Genomic DNA, 19,119 nt, shown 5'->3' with positions numbered 1-19,119 from the left:
GAAACAACGCAAATCTATTATCTTACAGTTCTGTAATTCAGAAGCCTGAAATGGCTCTCACTGGGCTGGAATGAAGATGTTGGCAGGGCGGGCTACATTCTTTTCTGAAGACTCTCGGGGAGAATCTGTTTTCTTTCCAGCTTCTAGATACTGTCCCTGTTTTTAGTTTTTCACTTACAGCCACTTCCTCCATCTTCAAAGCCAGCAAGGTAGCATCTCTCTACTGCAGCTTTCACTGTCAAATCTCTTTCTCTGACTCTCTTCTGCCGCCTTCTTCCACTACTAAGGACTTTTGTGACTGCACTGGGCTCACCCCAACGCGAAGATCTGTTGATTTGGAGCCTGAGTTCCCCTGTGATTGTGACCTGATGTCTTCACAGAGTCCAGGGGTGAGGACATCTTGGGAACCATTTTTCTGCCTACCACAAGTGTTAGTCACTCAGCCGCGTCTGACTCTTTGAGACTGTATGGACTGTAGCCTGCCAGGCTCCTCTGCCCATGGGATTTTTCAGGCAAGAATACTGGAGTGGGTTGCCATTGCCTGCCTACCACAACTGGCATAAATTTAGGAGGGTCCATGGCATCTTAGTAAAGGGGAGCAAACCTAGGGAACAGGCAAAGAGGAGAGGAAGGGGCCAGCAATGGAGAGGGTGACCCAGCCCTGCTGCGTTGGGGACACCAGGAAGCCATGGGGGGAGCCAAGCTGATGTCTGTAGACCTTCCACTGATTTTTTAAAGACGAATCAACTTCATTTCTTTAGAGCATCTTTGGCTCACAGCAAAATTAAGCAGAAATTGCAGAGAATTTGCACATGTTCCATTCCTCCCCATGTAGTGTACCCTGACTTTGAGGGATCCCTGCATGCACCTTCTGCTGGGGGAGGAGTGTAATAATTCTTTCTATCAGTGTTTAGGGTGGGGTGCACAGGGCTCTGACTCTGAGATGCCAATCCTATTGGCCTATATGTGGCCACCTCTTTTCTGGTGGCCCAGGACACTTGTCAGGACCCTTAAAGAGAAGAATGGCTCCTTCCTTCGTAATTGAAGGAAAAGTCCCAACATTGATACTGGTGAAGGTCATTCCTATGACACTATTACCCACATTTAAGTTCTACTTTCCAGTAGTTTGCATAAGAGAAAGGCCGAATGCAACAACATGTCAGATAACTGCATGGTTATTCATGAGCCAAGATGACATTCTGGGCTGAACTGAACGCTTGTGGCTTAGCACTGCTGGTACAAGCTCCAAGTATAACTCAAAGGCCAAGTCAGGCCTGGGAAGGGTTTAGGAGTCCTGGGGTAGAGTGTAAGAGTTTGGATTGGAGGAAAGTCAAACATGTAGATGTTGAGGGCTTGGCCAGGTCTTGATGATCGCGAATGGAAGGCCGTGGAGGCCAGACTCTGGCAGTTTGGCTGTGTGTAGGGAGGCACCGTGAAGGGCCAGCTGGCTTCAGTGAGCCTCCCACGGCAGCTGCCTTTGTGGAGTCCTTGAGAATGGAGTGTGCAGCAGTAAAGCGTGACAGTTCAGGGTCGAGTGCTGTCGGGGCAGCTCCAATGAATGCTTTGTAGTCTTGGTTGCACCTGAATTTGATTGCCTTTAATATTGCCTGAGATGAATGGACTGCTGGATGGGGTGGATTTTTTTTTTTTTTTTGCTTTTGCTACTTGAAGATTTTTATTGTAATTGTTTTTGTGGAAAAGACTGTTTACGGCAATGCTTCGAACCTGCACTCCTTTTTTCATCTCGATATCTCTGTCACTTCTGGTGACAGAGTGCTTTAAGCACTTTATTACGTGTCTTCTGGACTGACTGCTTTTATTTCACAGCTTTGGTGGTAGGGGAGGGGGGCCTCTGGGCTCTACGTGAAAATGAATGGTGATAGTCAGGATGTTGCTAAACTCGATTATCATGGATGGTTCAATTTGCCTTTGATCTCCAGGAGTCTGCAAGACGCTTGATGTTTTATTAATTGTCCATTTAAATTTGGGGGTAAATGTAATACCTCATTAAACAAGAGAGGAGCAAGGAGAGCCTTATTATCCTTTCCTTCAGCCTGTTAGAGCACAAAAAGGAGCAAATCATAGCTGCTCAGGCTGGTTTTAAGAGTCTTATTTATCCAAATGGCAAGAGACTGTGGCTTCCATTAGGCTCTTAGGGTCCTTGCTGTGTGGGCGTTGCTTCGTTGCTGTGTCTGCCACTTTCTTGGCTGATGCCTCTAATGGGCAGGTCTGGGTTCAGTGGCGCTGTGTAGGTCCTGCTGCCTGCCTTGATTGAAAAAAAATCAACTACTACCAGCTTGTTATATGTGTGCTGTGCTTCAGCATTTAAAAAACATCATTATATATATTATCTCAGAGACTCTTCAAGTGGAGGAAACTCCTCCGTGCTCCTGGGGAGTATTAATACATATTAATATGTATGTAGGCTGTATGCATACATCGCTATAGTATTTGCATGGTGATTTATAATTTACAAAACACTTAGAAGAATATCCTCTCATGGAGGGGAAACTTCTGAACGCCCCTGCTTCCTGGGGTATAAATAAATATTAAAGTGGGCTTAGTAGCACCAGGATTGCTTCCTCTGTTAAATTAGATCCTTTACTTAAAACTTGGACAGCAGCAGACTTGTAGCTTCACTGAGGACCACTGATTCATGCCAGGAAAGACGGCATTTTTCTACTATTACAAGACAACTCCTTAGCTCTTGCAAAGCTTTCCCTTGATGCTGTCTTGCAGCTGGGAGAATAGAAAGTAGAGCAATAGCTCTTGAGCAAGCTGTCATTCCTGTGCCTGGGTTTCCTGCTTAAATTTTTTTTTTTTTCCATTTTTAAGCTACAGGCAGATGACTGTCCACTTCAGATGTCAGAGGGTCTGGTGGAGGAACGAGCCTGTCTTTTAGGCGCTCTTATACCTACGGACGGAGGAGCCTGGTAGGCTACAGTCCATGGGGTCGCAAAGAGTTGGACATGACTGAGCGACTTCACTTCACTTCATACCTATGGGCACCATTTTTAAATTGTTATATTTTGGGAACATCTTTTCCTGGCGTTTCTTGTTTGTGTTTCTAGATTTGATAGAAATCAGGAATATCCTTATATGTGAATCTGCTCACATTCCTTGCCTCCTTCTGTAGCTTTCTAGGGGTGCTGACCCTGTACCAGATTGGTTTTCTTTTTCTTGCTGACATCTGCTCTACATTCAGAGGCCAGTTCAACTGCATATTACTGAATCTGTGATAATATTTATTCAATGAAATGAGAATTATTTCAAGTCCATTCCTCTCAGTTACATCATCTGTTCTACTCTTAAAATAATTGACTAATTTTGAGGAAGTCTGATGCTCAATTTCAAACACTTTATATTTGTCGATGATTTTGAAGCAAAATGTCCTGATACCCATTTTTCTTTCTACCTTTTAGTGATAGAGCTCTGTTTCAGTCAGACACATGGCCTCCAGCTCTAAACTACAATTCCCAGCCTCCTTTGCAGCTGTGTATGGCCACGTGACTGAGTTTACCCAATAGGATGTGAGTGGGAGTGATGTATGCAACTTCATGGCTTCTACTATATGATTCTTGCTTTGGCTTCTCCCTTTTCTGCTTCTGCCACCTGGGAAAAGGCAGAAAATAGAGCAACCTTGCAAACCACATGTGGGCTATGGGGTTGTCCTGTGTCCCCTCTTCACATCTCCATTCAACTGCAGACTGAAGTGTTTGGCAGAGCAACTTTCTCTGTTCTTTAATAAAGATGTTAAAAGTTGAGCACTTAAATTCGAGAATACATTTCAATGAAAGCTCTCTGTGTGAAGGCAGGAGTAGTAGGGCCTGGAGATTGTGACTGGTCCCCTGCTTTCCTTCTCTCCTTTCTCCAAGTCATTCTCCAAATGACTGTCAAAGACAGGCAACTCTACTGCTAAAAATCCTAAAATCTTCTGCTGGCTCCCAAGGTACCTAAAACCCCAAACCCTTAGCATAGAGTAGAGATGACAGAATTTGGGCTGAAAAACATTCCTGAACAAAAATATTGTAAACATCAAAGCTTTGGTCTTCTAATAGAGAATCTGGAGGAAAGTGTTCTCAGGATTGGTTTAGAAGCTCAATAACGTCAGGTCTCTGCTTGAATTTGCTTCAGTTCTTCTGGATTTTACCTCACAGTTATATGGTGGCTGCAGCAGCTCTAGGCTTCACATCCTCTTACGTATCCAAATGCAGGAAAGGAAAAGGCCCTGTCTTTATCAGGGAGGAAGCTATTTTCCAGAACTCCCTGGTGAACTTTTCCTCATCTCTCTTTGGCTAGACTGATTCATATGCCTATGCCTTAGCTGCAAGTTGGCTGGGAAAGTGAGAGTCTCTTGTGGAAAGGAAATTCTACATATGATACACAGGGGAACGGGCATGTCTATAGGGCAGGCAGTTGAGCATGTACCCCAAGAGCCTCATGTACTTCCCTGAAGCAAAAACTATGACTGTAAGTTGAAATATAAAAAATGTATTTCCTGTAACCATAAGGCCCATCACAAACATTTCTTTTGAATTGTTATTGTTATGATTTATTGATCAGAACACAACTGACCAAAACAACATGAGGTGCACATTTTGGTAAATAATGAAACAAATCAGATTTTACTGGAAATATATTTCTTAATGCTACTAAAGCATGTGTAAAGTGGAAGAATATTATTGCTGAATGGGATAGGGTCTCACTTCAACTGCATTCTCATTTCATGTGTGTGGATTGAGGTGTTGAGTAACCTCACTCACAAAAATAAGCTGATGAAAACGGAAGGCATTTTATAAACTGCAAAATTAATTGTGTCTTTGGACTCTGTGAGTTATATGTTGAAATGCACATGGTGATCTATTGTTGTTCAGTCATTCAGTTTAGTTCAGTTGCTCAGTCGTGTCCAGCTCTTTGTGACCCCATGGACTGCAGCATGCGGGGCTTCCCTGTCCATCACCATCTCCCAGAGTTTACTCAAATTCATGTCCATTGAGTTGGTGCTGCCATCCAACCATCTCATCCTCTGTCGTCCCCTTCTCCCGCCTTCAATCTTTCCCAGCATCAGGGTCTTTTCAAATGAGTCAGTTCTTCACATCAGGTGGCCAAAGTATTGGAGCCTCAGCTTCAGTCCTTTCAATAAATATTCAAGATTGATTTTCTTTAGGATTGACTGGTTTGATCTCCTTGCAGTCCAAGAGACTCTGAAGAGTCTTCTCCAGTGCCACAGTTAAAAAACATTAATACTTCAGTGTTCCGCCTACTTTTATGGTCCAACTCTCACATCCATACATGACTACTGGTAAAACCATAGCTTTGACTATACAGACCTTTGTCGGCAAAGTGATGTCTGTGCTTATTATTACGCTATGTTTGTTGAAGCTTTTCTTCCAAGGAGCAAGCATCTTTTAATTTTGTAGATAGTGATCTATAATAAAAACTAAATATAAGGTTTGGGATGAGTGAGAGGCATTTCTTTCTCTTGTAAAGGAGGAGGAGGAGACATGGGAAAGGGGACCCTCATAATAGCTCAGTCAAAGGGTGTATTCAGCAGATCAGATGTAGGGAGAGGGGAGAGGAAAGATGAGAGCTGAAAATTGATTCCCTTAAACCCTTTCATGCACAGTGTTCCTCTTGGAGACTCTTTGGAGACCTGCAGTGATACCTGTACCCCAGTTTAAAGACCCTGGTTGTGAGGATCAAGTGAGATAATGTACATGAAAGCCTTTTGTGTGATGTGAAGAATGTTACAGGTGATGTTAATAATAACTATGTTTTGTTTTTCCAAAATTGTGACAACAGCCCACAGGGGCTCTAAGGATTTCATGTTATGAGTCCTGAAACCTGTCCACTAACAGGCAAGGCAGGTCCTGCTAGGCTTGCTGAGAACATTCCCCCAGGATAAAGGAAGAAGACTGAAGGGAAAGAGTGAGAAGTGACCCTTTTTATGGGGAGTGTTGACTGGGGCTGGAGAAGGCGGGGATGGTTGGAGTGGGTGTGTAGGAGAGGGTGTCCTTCTGCCCCTTGGATGGATGTCTGCCCTTCCACAGTGTGTGCTGAGCAGGTCTGGTCTATGTAAACAAAGGGAGGAACCCTGGAAGGACACTTTTAAGGTCTCCATTTTAAGACAAACAGAAGTGTAATCCATCCAGGTGCTCAGGCCCAGGAGGCCAGACAGTTCTGGGGTCTGTAAGGACAGGCCGGATGGTATGAAGTGACCAGCTAGGGGCAGCCAGGCCACAGGGTCACCCTCAGTGATTGGGAAAGCTGCCTGGGGATGTGTTCTCTGCCAGCAGGGCTTGGGGACCACAGCTTAGATTGGTGATAGTGACCAATAAAGGGGGGAGCACCTTCTGTGTAGTTACGTGTGCTAAGTGGCTTTAATTGTGTCCGACTCTCTGCGACCCCATGGACTGTAGCCCGCCAAGCTCCTCTGTCCATGGGGATTCTCCAGGCAAGAATACTGGAGCGGGTTGCTGTGCCCCGCTCCAGGGCGTGTTCCCAGCCCAGGGATAGAACTACAATGCCTTCTGCACTGTGTAGTTGCTGAAGTTGGAGAGGTCTCTTGGCTTTCTTGTTTCTCTTGCTCTGATGCTGGAAGAGCAGGTCCAGGAGAGGGGATGGGAAAGTGGGCCAGGCTCACCCCTCCGTCCACTCCATGCAGTGCTGCTCGGGGCTAATCAGCTGGAGAGCAACTCCACATGCACTGACACCGCCTTAGTCGTTTGAAGTCCACCTGGCGGGAGTATTGACAGCACAAGGGCCAGCAGACTCTACAAATCCCTGTGTCCCCCTCCTTTCCGAGTTGAGAAGGGTCAGGGTGCCCCACCTTTCCCAGCACGCCCCTGACTCCTGGTCCCCGGAACCGGGAGCTGAGCACGTGGTGCTGGGGAAGGATGTGAGTCAAGTGTGAGACTGAGATTTCAAACTGAACACGTCTTATAGGCGACAAGGTGAGTAATTAAGTGATTGAAAAGCTGTTAAATGGGATTAAAGCATCTTTTTTATTTTTGAGATTTTATTTATGTATTTTTTGGCTGTGCAGGTCTTGGTTGCTGTGTGGGCTTTTCTCTAGTTGCGGCAATCAGAGGCTACTCCTCATTGTGGTGCGCGGGTGTTTCATCGCGGTGGCTTCTCTTGTTGAGGAGCTCGGGCTCTAGGCATGTGGGTGTCAGTAGCTGTGGCGCTCGGACTTAGTTGCCTGGCAGTATGTGGGATCTTCCCAGCCCAGGGATTGTACCTGCGTTCCCTGCATTGGCAGGTCGATTCTTAACCACTGGACCCACCAGGGAAGTCCCAAAACGTCCTTTAAGGGAGCCTGTGACCCATCAGAAGAGTTGAATTTGGCAGAGCATAACGGTATGTGAGAAAAATAACCTGTCTCATGTCTATATTTTATAAATGGAACCGCCCCAGTCAAACTGCCCACCTTCATACAACCGAAGATACTGGAAAGCAGCCCATTTTAATCCAGAGTTGCTGAACATGATAAAAGTGTTGGGATTTTTTGAGTTGTTCCCTGACAGGAGCCAGCTGATCTCAAGCCTTTTCTTCCCCTTGGGTTTCGCCCCTGGAACCCCTGGGCCACAGAGCAGCGCTGATGGGGTTGGAGGTCTGGTCTTGCCTCCAGCGGGGGTGGACCCCTCCCTCAGCCAGGCTGGTTCTGGCTCCAGCAGCAGATTCTACAGAAGTGTCAGTTACCCGCCCTCCAGAACTCCAGGCCGTTTCTAAGGATGAGCAGCTGTGCAGAGTGGGTTCTTTTGCAAAACAGAATCCTCTAACGAGACTAATTGTTTTGTAATAGGACTTTCAGAGGCAAAGAAAAAACCCTCTTGCATAAAAGCAAATGGATTCTCTCCTAGGAATGCACATCCTCTGCCCAGCAGGTACTGAATTGCAGATGGTGTTGTTTCCCTCCCAACTGGGTGTTTAATGAAGGAAAAGGGGCCCACTCCCCTTGCCTCTCCCTGCCCCCAACACTGATGATGCCCTTTTCTGTGTTCACTGAGATTCACTCTGAGTGGAGGGAAATCTATTTTAAACAAAGGTAAGAGATTTGAGATTTCAGCTCAGTTCAGTCACTCAGTCATGTCGGACTCATGGACTTCAGCACGCCAGGACTCCCTGTCCATCACCAACTCCCAGAGTTTATTCAAACTCATGTCTATTGAGTCGGTGATGCCATCCAACCATCCCATCCTCTGTCATCCCCTTCTCCTCCTGCCTTCAATCTTTCTCAGCATCAGGGTCTTTTCAAATGAGTCAGTTCTTCACATTAGGTGACCAAAGTATTGGAGTTTCAGCTTTAGCATCAATCCTTCAGGTATGACCTAAATCAAATCCCTTATGATTATACAGTGGAAGAGAGAAATAGATTCAAGGGATTAGATTTGAGATTTAGGTGGAATTTAAATCAAGGGGGAAAAAAAGGTACAGTTATTTCCAGGCTGATAATACTTTAAGGGCCAAGCCTGTTGTCCATCAACGTCCCATTCCAGGTGGTTTCAGGAACATGGAGAAGCCTTCTGTACCAGTTCAGACTGTGTTTGGCTGAACAGTAGTTTCAGTAAAATAGGATCTTTAAAAAAAAAATTTTTTTTTTCTCTCATGTGACGAAAGAGTCATGTGGATTATCCAGGGCTGGTGTAGCTACTCGATGGAGCTACTGTGGACCCTGGTCCCCTCTAGCCTCCAGATCCTTCCTTCGCCTGGAGCACCTCTGCTCCGGGTGGCAGGATGGCCGCTCTTTCTCCCGGCATCGCTGCTCAGTTGCAGGCAGGAGGGAGGGCACTAGACATAAGCGCAGAGGTGATGGGCCATGAGATGCGGGTTCCACTCCTTGCTTTTTACCCAGATGAGTTGAAAACTTTTATCCACACAAAAACCTGCACACAGAATTTTATGGGAGCTTTATTCATAATTGCCAATCAAGCGCAACCAAGATGTCTTTCCGTAAGTGAATGGATAAATAAACTGAAATATATCCAGTCAACAGAATACTATTTGGCTCTAAAAGGAAATGAACTATCATGCCATGAAATGGCATGGAGGAAACTTATTACTAAGTGAACGAAGCCAATCTGAAAGGGCTACGTGCTGTATGATTCCAACTATAAGACATCCTGGAGAAGACAAAGCTATGAAGACAGTAGAAATGTCAGTGGTTGCAGGAGATAGAGGTAAGGGAGGGAAGGATAGATGGAACACAGGGGATTTCTATGGCAGTGAAACTAACTGTATGAATCTCTAATGGCGGATCCATGTTGCTGTGTATTTGTCAAAACCCATAGGATGTACAATACCAAGAATGAACCCTAAACTGCAGACTTCGGGTGATAAGGATGTATCAGGGTACGTTCATCAGCTGTAACAACTGTACCCCTCTAGGGTGGCGTGTTCAAAGTGGGAGGATGTCCAGGTGTGGACGGGGGAGGCTGTTCATGTGTAGGGGCAGGAGGCTTCTGACAACTCTGTACTTTCTGCTCAACTTTGCTGTGAACCTCAAATTTCTCTTTCTCTCAAAAAATATTAAAAAAAAAAAAGTGATGGGCCAACTGAATCTGTCCGTTTTCATCAACAAAATAATAGCTTCCATAGAAGTTCCATACAGTAGACTTCTGCTTATACCTCATTGGCCAAAAGTGGGTCACATGACTACTTAGTCCCCAGGCTGCACAGGAGTGATTATTTTTATTTTTTATTTATTTTTTTGGAGGTACTTTTCCCTCAGTTTTGTTGAGATATAATTGATATAAGTTCAAGGTATACAGCATAATGACTTGACATATATATATTGTGAGATGATTGGCATGGTAGGTTTAGCTAACATCCATCTCTCAAATAGTTACCAAAAAAAAATCTTAAGAACTTTAAGAATTACTCTTGGTAGCTTTTAAATGTACTGTTTTACATTGTTAACTACACGCATCATGTTGTACATTATATACTCTGTAGAGATTTGTCTTATAACTGGCAGTTTATACCTTTGGACCAGCTTCATCCAATTTTTCCATCCTTCACTTCACACTCTGGTAACCACAAATCCGGTCTCTTTCTTTGTGATTAAAACTCTTTTTATATTTCACATATGAGTGAGATCATACAGTATTTGTCTTTCTCTGTTTGACTTCCTTCACTTAGCACAATGTGCTCAAATTCCATTCATATTGTTATAAATGGCTGAATAGTTTTCCATTGTGTATATACAGACACCACATTTTCTTTCTTTCTTTCTTTTTTTTTGGCCACAGTACATAGCATGCAGGATCTTAGTTCCCTAACCAGGGATCAAACCCATGCCCCCTGCAGTGGAATGGAGCCATAACCACTGGATTGCCGGAATTTTCCACATCACTTTTTTTTTTTTTAAATCCATACATCTGTTGATGGACATTTAGGTTATTTCCATGTCTTTTAGCTGTTGTAAATAATGCTGCCGTGAACTTGGGAGTTCAGGTATCTCTGTGACATAGTGATTTCATTTCCTTTGAATATATGGGGCTTCCATGGTGGCTCAGATGGTAAAGAATCTGCCTGCAATGCAAGAGACCTGGGTTGGGAAGATCCCCTGGAGAAAGGAATGACTACCCGCTCCAGTATTCTTGCCCGGGAAATCCCATGGACAGAGGAACCTGGTGGGCTACAGTCTGTGGGGTTGCAAAGAATTCGGTGTGACTGAGCAACTAACACTTCACTTTGGATAAATACCTAGAAGTGGATTGTGGAATCATGTGGTAGTTCTATTTTTAATTTTTTGAGGAACCTCTCTACTGTTTTATATAGCGGCTGTACCAAGTTACATTCCTACCAACAGTGCACTAGGGTTCCCTTTTCTCTGTATCCTCACCAGCATTTATTAGTGCTTGTCTTTTTGCTAATGGCCATTCTGGCAGTCATGCTGTGATATCTCATTGTTTTGTTGTGTGTTTCCCTATTGATTCAGTTCAGTTCAGCTGCTCAGTCCTGTCCGACTCTTTGCGACCCCATGAATCGCAGCACGCCAGGCCTCCCTGTCCATCACCAACTCCCAGAGTTCACTCAGACTCACATCCATTGAGTCAGGGATGCCATCCAGCCATCTCATCCTCTGTCGTCCCCTTCTCCACCTGCCCACCCTGTCGTCCCCTTCTCCTCTTGCCCCCAATCCCTCCCAGCATCAGAGTCTTTTCCAATGAGTCAACTCTTCGCATGAGGTGGCCAAAGTGCTGGAGTTTCAGCTTTAGCATCATTCCTTCCAAAGAAATCCCAGGGCTGATCTCCTTCAGAATGGACTGGTTGGATCTCCTTGCAGTCCAAGGGACTCTCAAGAGTCTTCTCCAACACCACAGTTCAAAAGCATCAATTCTTCGGCACTCAGCCTTCTTCACAGTCCAACTCTCACATCCATACATGACCACAGGAAAAACCATAGCCTTGACTGGACAGACCTTTGTTGGCAAAGTAATGTCTCTGCTTTTGAATATGCTATCTAGGTTGGACATAACTTTCCTTCCAAGGAGTAAGCGTCTTTTAATTTCATGGCTGCAGTCACAATCTGCAGTGATTTTGGAGCCCCCCAAAATAGTCTGACACTGTTTCCACTGTTTCCCCATCCATTTCCCATGAAGTGATGGGACCAGATGCCATGATCTTCATTTTCTGAATGTTGAGCTTTAAGCCAACTTTTTCACTCTCCACTTTCTCTTTCATCAAGAGGCTTTTGAGTTCCTCTTCACTTTCTGCCATAAGGGTGGTGTCATCTGCATATCTGAGGTTATTGATATGTCTCCCGGCAATCTTGATTCCAGCTTGTGTTTCTTCCAGTCCAGCGTTTCTCATGATGTACTCTGCATATAAGTTAAATAAGCAGGTGATATTAATCCTAATGATTAGTGATACTGAATATCTTTTCATATACCTCTTGGCCATTTGTATATCCTTTTTGGCAAAATGTCTATTCAGCTCCTTTGGGCATTTTTAATTGAATTATTTATTTTAATTGAGTTGTATGAATTCTTTATATATTTTGTATATTAATCACTTATCAGATTTATTGGGTCTTCCCTAGTGGCTCAGACAGTAAATCATCTACCTGCAATGTAGGAAACCCAGGTTGATACGATTTGCAGATATTTTTTCCCATTCAGTTGGTTGTCACTGGACATTGGCTCTGTCACTGACTCTAATTAGGTTAATGCTACAGTGACCCTGAAGATAGTAATTTGATGGGACAGGGGTGGAAGAATAAAAAAAATTAATATCAAGCGTGATTTTAGCAAGAGTTTCTGCAGTGATATCACCTTTTCCCCATGCAATATAAAAATGGGCTCTGCCTAATTCATCTCTCTTTGTTCTTTTATCATACATTTTTTCTTATGTTTAAATCTTTCACCCTGGCCTCCCACTCCACTTGGTCTAAATATCCTCTTTGGTTATTTCTGGTTCAACTGTTTAGAATATGCTGATTTATGGTGCTCTGCTAGCGATTTGTGGTGGGGGAGTGAGCTGCCAAATGCAATGGAAGACGTTTGCAGTTCAGCAGAATGGTCTTAACTATGGTGCCATCTCTGTGCTGTCTAGAGTTGATATGACGCAGGAAGGAATCTCAGACAGTGTAATTAAGTGAACAGACAAAAATCCAGACAGGCGGGGTGCTTGCTTAAGAACCCATATTTGCTGTATAAAAATCAAACACATTGCCAAATTGATTGTACTTAGCTGGAAAGAAAAGCTGGACAAACTCTGATGACTTGAGGGACCCCTGTGACAAGCATTGACTATGCAAATGGCCCTCATCTGAGTGTGAAATCCACGTGCGGGACCCAGGGACCCATTTGCCTGCATGCTCCAGACGCTTCTTCCTTGTTGCTTCATTTGTTCTGATGACCCCTGGGCTCAACTACATCCTCCCAGCCTCTACCCCACTCCCTCTTTTCCAGAGGTAACATTATCTTTTCCCAAAGAGAGCAAATTAGCTTTGGACATCTCATGACATTCTTTGATCTCATTGAAAATGTCACAAATCTGACTTTTGTCAGCTGTGTGATGTTCATACCTTATTATTCCTGTCTGTGCCTGGTTGTCCTTATTTTTATTAGAATTTTAAAACTCCCTGATGTCCTCCATGGGGAACTGTGGACACGTAAATCCTTCTTAAACCAAAGAGTGTGCCGAGTGCTTTAATGATGCTGAAGGCACAGGATTGAGTCAGGGTCTCCCAGGAGCACTGGCTTCCCCACCAAGGCTTTCCCCCAGCTCTCTGGAGACCCCAGAAGCCAGGAGCTCTTGGAGGGGGGTGCTTATGATTTCTTCCATCTTTCTTGCTCCTCTTCTAGCCTCTAGATATTTTCGTTTCTTTTCTTTTGCTCCAAACATCAAAGTGGTGGGAAGAATCCGGCTCTTGATTGGAGGTGGAGGGAAGGCAGAGGCTCATCCCCTTGCCCAGCTCCCTCTGGTTGCAGGGGGAAGAAGTTTCTCCCCCTGTCAAATTACAGGTGCAACCCTTGCTGCACACTTCAAGTGGGCCTCATGGCCCTGGGTGTGCAGACTGGCCGTGGATGGGCCTGTGGTTTTGTATGTTTGACCTTCAGAGAACCAGGTCTTTCCCATGTCATCTATGGATACTCCCGACTGCCTTCCAAAGACAGGGTCAGACTCTTAGCCAGGCAACCTCCTGCTTCCATCTGATGTAAGCAGGACTCTCCTATTTTAAAAAAAATAATGTTTGTTTATTTGACTGTGCCGGGTCTCAGTGGCAGCATGTGATGCCAGCATCAAAGGCAGCATCTTTGATCTTTAGTTGTGGCATGTGAACTCTTAATATTTGCAGCATGTGGAATCTAGCTCCCTGACCAGGAATTGAACCTAGGCTCCTTGCATCAGGAGTGTGGAGTCTTAGCCACTGGACCACCAGGGAAGTTCTGGGACCTTCCTATTTAAAAGGAGACAGTTTTCACTATCGCTGGTCTAATAAAGACCATAATTAAGTCATAGGGATAGAATTTTAATAGAATCTGCTAATAACTTCTGGAACCTGGATTTAATCTCAAACAGCTATGTGCTATGCCTACCAGATTTTGACTGTCAGATTTACTAAGGTGTTGTGCCTGAGAACAACAGTCTTGTGAATTGTGCTGACAATTACATATGCAAATAAGTAAATATAATACATTAGCATTAATAAAACTATGAATGGTAAAATAATGAAATGGATTGTACTGTATGTTGCTGGTTTAATTATTCCTGTTTTGGGGGAGCTCAACTTAAATGTTTCTGCTTAGAAGGACATCCTCACATTTTATTCTTAAGACTTTACTCCTCTTCAGAGCGCAGCACGTCTGTCACTTGCTTTCACAGGGCTGATTCCTCACTTCTCTGTAAGAAAAGAGTGCTCACAACACTAGTCACACACCTCACTCTTCCTTTTAGATATTTGTGTGTTGTTTTACCATGCCTGCTGCATCAGAAACTCCTTAGGGAAATGTTACTGCAGGTACAACTTTACATGTTCTGACACAACTTATCAGTACTCAGTATATTTATTTAAAGAAAGAATAAATGCATGATGAGTCTCTGCTCTTTGCTTGTTGTGTGATCATGGCCATTTCTTATCATCTCTTTGTTTCCTCCTGTGTATAATGGTGATAACGACAACCTCATACATTTAAGATGAAATGAGATCATGTATATAAAATACTTAAGGCCTGGCACACTGAATTCTCAATAAATGTCAGATCTTTATTTCATCACTATTAACATGTGATGTCATTTTCAGTAGGTCCTTTGAAGCAGGGTGGTTTCTTTGCTGACCAAGGGCATAGTAGCAAATGAAGGGGTAATAGGAGCGATGGTATTTCATAAAAGCAAAGTAACAGTAATAAAGTCAGAGTGGTTTCAACTGGGAAAATGATGCTCAGCTCCATATGCAATAATGGGCAGGTTTCCAGAAGGACCCGATGTACTCTCAGGCGTGCATTCAGCACATAAAACTACAATCCTCATCATAAATTTGATCTACAGCCAAGGAATTATGTCCATTATCAAGTGAATGCATATTGTGCTGGTCTCCCTCCAATGCAGGTGGTACTTTGGGTAGCCTGCTCTTTTAAAAGGACTCTCCAAGGAAGGTTAAATTCATGCCTTATTTCTCTCTGCATTTACTTTCCTAGAGTTACAGAGGCCAAAGGTCAACAGCTTCGGTAGGTCTGGCCAGTATCTACTGATGGTGATGTTGAGGTAGTTGTTTTCACCAGAGATTCTTTTTTCTTCCTTTTTGTTTTGTAAAGCAATATTAATTTTTGGCTGTGCTGTGTCTTCATGGCTATGTGGGCTTTCTCTGGTTGCGGGGAGCTGGGGCTACTCTCTAGTTGCGGTGTGGGCGCTTCTCATCGCGGCGGCTTCTCTTGTGAAGCTCGGGCTCTGGAGCATGTGGGCTTCGGTACTTGCGATGCAGGCCAGAGCAGGGGCTCCGGAGCCAGGGCTCAGTAGCTGTGGCGCGTGGGTTTACTTGCTCTGCGGCATGTGGAATCTTCCTGGACCAGGGATCGAAACCTGCCTCCCCTGCATTGACAGGCAGATTCTTAACCACTGGACCACCAGGGAAGTCCTAGAGATTCGCTTCTTCAAGGTGAGAGCTGGATCTAGCATTTCTTCCCTTCGTGTTCTCCAACATCTCCAGTTGCACCAGAGCTATTCTATGTCCCTTTTCTCTGGCATTGCTCATCTTCCTAGACTTGCAGAAGCATTTACCTCACCCACGGTGCTTTTTCTGACTCCCCAGGAAGAGTGCACTGCCTCTCTCCAGCCCTCCCTGCCTCTGGGTAATGCAGGATGGTTCTTATTTGTATCACTACTGTGACCGTAATTGTAGGGCAAATGTGAGTGTAAAGGCTTGTTTCTGTTGGTTGGTTATGAGCCACTGAAGGTTTAGATCTATTCTCGATCATTTTTATGTCTTAAGGTTGTAACAGGAAGGTTTGGGGGCAGCGGGGTGGGCAGCTACGAGGCCTTCTGTGAGCCTGCCTGGGACACAATGCCTGTCACCCTCCAGAGTGCAACTCCACTGGTCACAGTGGTTCCCATCATGGAGCAGCCCCGAGAAGTGTGGCGGGATCGAAGCACAGTGAGCCGGGGGGAAGAGGCTGGGTAGAGATGGAGGGCTGGATCACGCAGGGCTTTGTGACCGGGGGACCAGCAGTTGGATTTTTAGTCCAAAGGCAAAGGGAAGCCTCTTTGAGCTTTAAGAGGGATGGTCCAGTGCACAGGTTCCATCTCCTGCACCTCTTCCTGCTTTTTTTCCTACTAGATTGTGAATGCACTGCTGGCTCCTGCAGAGTTTGCCTTGTTGCAAGGAGTATGTTCACTGCATGCTTTCTTGAATGGCCTCAAAGCCACGGATGTGCTGAGAAGAAACACCAGGGCTTTCAGCACAGACTAGCGGCAGCAGCATCCTTGAAACGGGTGAGCTGCCCTTCCCCCACTCCCAGCATCCTCTGACCTCTGACCTGTGGGCACCACATTTACTTACCAGCTGACATGGAGAGTCTGCTGGTTTTCCATTTGATTTTAAAAATGAGTAGATCATTGCAGACGTGGCAAAAATGCAAAGGAAGCGACAGAATTTGGGCATTGTAGCTCCTGGGAGTGGTTGAGACTCTGAAGGATTTTCAGAGCCCATCCATGTCTGAGGGCTGTTTTATGTCATATGTGTGGCTTTGGAGGTTCAGGAGGCCAATCCCGAGGGACATTTTGGAAAGTGGTGATGGAAATGATTTTCAGTCCGAGGGAAAGAAGCTGGTCAGGTACCTAAACTCCCGGCCCTACCGTCAAAGGCTCTAATTCTATCCTGACAAACGGTAAAGAGAGCAAGTAAGTCCACTCACGTCACTTCAGCGTTCTTTTCCAAACATGTGGATTAAAGCCAGTTGGGTTTGGAATCCATTCAGTTTGTGATTTTGCCAGGAGTTTCGTGGGTGTAAAGTTTAAAAATAGCTACGTACACATAGGATGTCTGTGGGGAAATGTGGGTAAATTCTAGGTTGGAAAAAGGTTCTGTGAGCAAGTGCCCTCAATGTTTAGCCCTAAATGTTTGCAAAGACAAACATTTTGGAGATCAGAGTAACAATCGTGTTTTACCCTTAGTCCAAACCACAGTCCCTCTGGATCCAAATGTGGGAGTGAATAGAGTGACTCAGAAATGTGTAATGGGGGTGGGGGAGCGAAATTAAAGGCCCAGAATAAAGAATTAAAATTTAAAAAGAGGTGCAGGGGGGAAACAGGGAGAAAAACTTCCATATAAATAGGCTAGAGAAGTTAGGATTTTTCAGTCTAGAAGCCTGAAGGCAAACGGAATTAAAACTGAAAAGTGCAGTAAGTGGCTGAGGTTTGGGTAAATACGGTAAAGACTGAGGTTCCAGTAAATACAGTCTTGCTCAGCCATGGCCTCATGAATTTTCCTCCCTGCGCACAATTTCCCCCTCTCAGCCCTCCAGGACATTTGGATTGAATTAATTATGAAGTAAGCAGCCTGATCAGGGTCAGGGGCCTTGACTCGAGAATGTGAAAATGGGGATTTATCATGAAAGGAGCTCTGGCCAGGTCAGCCACACACACATACATCACTCGTACGTTCACTCCTTCCAATCTGATTTATTGCGGTACCGCTTGGACTAAGGACTGGTTTATACTTTGCCTGGGTGGATAAAACTTGTATCTAAACAACTGCAGGGCTGAGTATCCTGTGATCTGTCCCGAGTCAGGGACACCCTAGGACCCCCACATGACAGCAGTGGAAAGGGTGCCCGGGCTTCCGGAGGTGGTGTTTGCACTGGGCTTTGGTGGATGGTGGGATTCTGAAGCGCAGGGAGTTGCAGAGGAATGAATGGATGTTGGCATGTGGGTGAGAACACATGTGTTTAGTGGAGAGTTAAGAGCCTATTCCTCTGGAATGAAGAATGGTAAGGACGAAGAGGTGATGGGACCGTGATGAAGTCCTTGTGAGTGTGTCTTAGCAGAAGGCACTTTTGCATGGTTGGCAACAGGGAACCACGGGAGCAGGAGGATGTGCAGAGCCTGTTAAAAATGAGCAGTTGTGTATGGATGGACAGGAGTGGACAGATGTCGGGGCCATGGAGACCAGTGGGGAGTGTATGGCTATAGTCTGGGTGAGGCTTGCACAAAGACACCAGATAGTGGGCATGACTCTCAGGCAACCAAATCAGAGGTGCAAAAATATTTCTCCATTTTCTTTTTTCTTTTTCAATATTTATTTATTTATTTGGCTGCGTCGGGTCTTAATTGTGGCACGTGGGATATTTTAGTTGCAGAATGTGGGATCGTTTTTAGTTGCAGCATGTGGGATCTAGATCCCTGGCCAGGGATCGAACTCAGGCCCCATGCATTGGGTGTGTGGAGTCTTAGCCACTGGACCACCAGGGAATACCCTTCGTTTTCTTTTAAATCAAACTAATTTTGACTCAAAACCATCATCCTATGTGTCACAGGGAAATCCCACTGAGTGACAGTTGAGGGCTGGCATAGGGACCCATCAGAGTCTGGGAGGACGACATGACAGGTGAAGGGGGTGGGGCCTCGGTCTCTCATGGCCCTGCTGCCATCCCTGCTCTTCCGTCCCACAGTGGTCCATGAAGCCGGCGTCTGTACCACGAAGACAAACACCCCCAGGTGAGGTATCTGGATGCGCTCACTTTACAGATGGGGCTTCCCAGGTGGCTCAATGGTAAAGCCTCTGCCTGGCAATGCAGGAGATGCAGGAGACCTAGGTTTGATCCCTGGGTCGGGAAGATCCCCTGGAGGAGGCCATGGCAACCCACTCCAGTATTCTTGCCCGGAGAATCCCATGGACAGAGGAGCCTGGTGCTACAGTCCATGGGGTCACAAAGAGCTGGACACGACTGAGCAATTGCGCACACATGCTTTGCAGATGAGGAACCTGAGTCACAGAAGGTTATGGAGTTTCACAGCTAGTGAGGAAGGGGCCAGGATTAGAAGACCGGTCTCCCCCATCACTAGTCTACAGCACTTATGTAGTTAGGGCTGGAGAGAAAGGAAAGAGCAGAAGCACATAAAATCTGGGGAAAATGAGTAAGCTGGAAGGAGACAGATTAGATGTGCAGGTTGGGA

At 45.2% G+C, this 19,119-nt stretch overlaps 1 long non-coding RNA gene across 20 annotated transcripts in view; it reads left to right on the top strand.

Moving 5' to 3' along the window:
- Window positions 1–19,119, top strand: part of LOC147361489 (uncharacterized) — a 112,009-nt gene that overhangs the window by 54,688 nt on the left and 38,202 nt on the right. For 12 of the 20 annotated variants that reach the window (XR_015138001.1, XR_015138008.1, XR_015138002.1 and 9 more), the window contains one exon: window positions 16,283–16,437. The exons of 6 other annotated variants lie outside the window; for them this stretch is intronic. This is a non-coding gene — a long non-coding RNA (uncharacterized LOC147361489). Of the gene's footprint in view, window positions 1–16,282; window positions 16,438–18,614; window positions 18,661–19,119 lie in introns of all 20 variants that reach the window. 2 more of the 20 variants (XR_015138016.1, XR_015138015.1) reach the window with 1 other exon arrangement.

Source organism: Bos grunniens, chromosome 12, assembly GCF_055505025.1.
Source record: "Bos grunniens cultivar Pamir isolate PY7600 chromosome 12, Bosgru_T2T1.0, whole genome shotgun sequence".
Classification (NCBI taxonomy): domain Eukaryota; kingdom Metazoa; phylum Chordata; class Mammalia; order Artiodactyla; family Bovidae; genus Bos; species Bos grunniens.
This window is presented reverse-complemented; position numbering and strand designations above follow the sequence as displayed.